Genomic DNA, 3,502 nt, shown 5'->3' with positions numbered 1-3,502 from the left:
AGAGGAAATCTCAGGGAATATTTTTTAAAATTACATTGTAGGAAAATGAAAATACAACATATCACAATCTGTATGACATAGCTAGAGCAGAGCGTAAAAGGAAATTTATAGCACTAAGTGAAGATATTAAAAAGAACAAAAGTATCAAATCAGTCCTTTAAACTCCTACCTCAAAAAACTAGGGGGAAAAAAAAGGAAACCAACGAGAAAAAAAGGAAAAATTAAAGGTAGAGCAAAAAATCACTGAAATTGAAAATGGAAAAGTAATACAGAAAGTAAATGTATCAAAGACCTTGAAAAGATCAATAAAATTGACAAACCTATACGGGTGCCTGGGTGGCTCAGTGGGTTAAAGCTCAGGGTCCTGGGATTGAGTCCTGCATCGGGCTCTCTGCTCAGCAGGGAACCTGCTTCTGCCTCTCTCTGCTACTTGTGATCTCTATCTGTTGAATAAATAAATAAGTCTTTTTAAAAAATCAACAAACCTATAGAAAACCTGACAAAAAAAATAGGAGATACAACTTATGCTCATATAAAAACTTGCCCATAAATTTTCATAGCAGATTTACTGATGACAACCAAAACCTAGAGTAAGTCCAGATGTCTTTCTGAAAAAGGTGAATGGGTAAACAAACCATGGTATATCCATATTATGGAATACTACTCAGCAGTAAAAACAAATGATACATGCAACAACCTGGGTGAATTCTCAGAGAATTATAGAGTGAAAAAGCCAATCCACAAGATTACATAACCTATGATTCCATTTATGTAAAATTCTTAAAAATGACAAAATGACAGAAGTGGAAAACAGTAATATTTCCCAGGGGTCAAGGGGGAGATGAGATAGTAAGGAAGTGAGTATGGCTATTAAAAGGGCAACATGAGCGGTATTTTGTGGTGATGGAAGTGTTCTGTATTTTGACAGTACCAATGTCAATATCTTTTGATACTGTGCTATAATTCTGCAAGATATTATAGCACATAGTGCTATATATCTTCTTCTTGCAGAACTATAGCACAATATCACAAGATATTATCATTGGAGGAAACTGGGGGTCTCCCTGTATCATTTCTTACAACGGTATGTGAATCTACAAATTTAAATGGCAATTAAAAATAATAATAGAATAAAGCAGAGATGATAAAAATGATCAGGAATGTTTAAAAATTAAATGGAACTTTTAGAAATTTCATAAAATTTTTGGATAAATACAAAGAATTTAATATAAGCATCTCCTTCCACTCCTTCTTTAAACACCAAAATTCCTCCTCTAAAGAGAGAGACCAGGAAATTGCTGTAGCACTTTGCCTGGAAGGGCAAGAAGAACAGAAAAGCTAAGCTACCCCTCCACCCCAGCAAGTAAAACCATTCTTCTTTTTATAGTCGTAGCATAAACACTTGTTGCAAACTTAAGAGCAAAGTCCCCCTCAGCAATGATCTCTTGAATTCAGTTCTCAGTAAACTATGTCAATTAGAATCTGTCTTGGTAAGCTTTGTGGGATTGCTGGCAACATGTGGGATTTCTTAAAACTCTCACAAACTTAAGTCCCAAAGAACAATTTCTGAAAATTGCTCAGGTTGCTCTGTAGAGTTACAAGGAATAGGCAGAGGCCCAGACCTGCAATGTAGCAGTTAGTTTACTAGGGAAATGGGTTCACACAGCAGCAGTAGCAGAGGCTTGATGTTTAGGTGGGCTCCTCTTTACCATCTTCCTCTTCATTTGTGCCCATTTTAAAATGTCCATGGGGCCATTCAGCAAGGAGCATAATGAGAAGTCCATCCAGGAGAAGAAAATATAGTTCTCCCTATAACATGGCCAGTCCATTCTCTATTAGATCATTCACTTGGGTACTGCAGCCACCAACATTATCAGCTTCTCCATCTCTATCCCATGCCTATTCAAACAAAATCTCTAGAATTTCCTAAATTAGAAGCTAACCAAACCTCTTCTCATTACTGTAGGTCCAGAGGTGTTATGAACAACGTGTGAGACATTGGAGCCAATATCCACTCTTCTCTGGTGCAGTGGACAAGACCTTGATCTCAAGTACGGTAAGGTAAAGTAAAAATCATGTAAGAACACAAGAAATATGAGTATTGCCTAACTGACACTACAGTGTAAAAAGGGAAACATTGAATTACTGCTTTAACATTTACTTATACTCACATTTTTATTCCTGACACTACTTGACATGAATATCTTGACATCAATATCTTTTGTGGAGGGGTTTGAAATGTAAGACCAAGAGGTAAAATCTTATGATTTAGAATGTTTTGCCTTCAGAATAGAATTGAGCATCTATAAAGGAACCTCTTTTTTGTTCCTGAGAAAATACACCCCATAAAAGGGGCAGAATCTTCTATTTTTTAAAAAGAACATATTAGTAAACAAGGTAGAGGATAGTGAGTTTTATTGTATAAACAATTACTCACAATTGGACTTATAACCCCTTGAAAATGCTCTTGTTAGAGGTGAGAAGTTTCTCTTCATGCATATTCTCCCATGGAAAGTTTAATATTTATCCAAGGAGTCATCAAAGACTATTAGCAAGTGTGGGCCTTGTTAGTGTGTGACCCTATCTTAGCTGTGTGATCACTTATTAGCTCCATGACATTGAGCAAATCACTTTCTTCTCTCCATCAGAATTTCCATTTGAGTAATATCTGCCCCTGCCTACTTCTTGAGGATTATAAAATGGCAAGTCTCCATTTTACATTGATAACACAGAATTTCACACTTCATCCTGTTCTTTTCTACTCTGAAATGTGAGTTATTTGATTTATGACCCAATTCAAAAAACTATAAGGAAAAAAATGCACATTCCTTAAGCTCAGTTTTTTGATAAATTATGTCTACTGGAAATAAAATCATGGTAGTTAAGGTTTCAATTAGAAATCATTTCTTTAATTCTAAACAGATTGTAAGGAAATATGGTGCGTGGGTAGAATTTGCAGAGATAAATGACTAACAGGGGAGAAAGTCATTTAGCTGTAGATTCCTAGGAACTTGGATTTGGAAAAAGACCTTGAAGAACATTTGGTCCAATTGAAGAATTTGTCTCCAGCAGCTCAAATAGATAGTTTTCTGGTGGGTTATTGAGTAATTCTGTATTTGGATAGTTCAAGACCATGGTAGGTAGTTATTTTGTGCCTGAGCAGCTTACCTAGAAATATTTTCCTTGGGAAGAACAAGTTTCCCTTATTCTAAATGCCAAAATCTGATCCTAATTCTGCTTTGTGTTATAAGATAGAAACATTTTCTCCCTTTCCTACATGATGGCCCTTCCACTGTCTGCAGATGGTCTCTCTCCTTCCTGGTCTGCTTGTTGCTGCTTCAGTGATCTCTGTATAAAAGCTCTGACATATACAGACTGTCCACAACAAAATCAACCTAAACACCATATGCTGCTTAGAAAATACCCTACAGAGAATCAGGGTATGATTTCAGGAAAACCATATTATTAGGCATCAGAAAATTTGGAGTTGGGCCTTGGCTCC

Source organism: Mustela erminea, chromosome 4 (genome assembly GCF_009829155.1).
Source record: "Mustela erminea isolate mMusErm1 chromosome 4, mMusErm1.Pri, whole genome shotgun sequence".
Lineage (NCBI taxonomy): Eukaryota > Metazoa > Chordata > Mammalia > Carnivora > Mustelidae > Mustela > Mustela erminea.
This window is presented reverse-complemented; position numbering follows the sequence as displayed.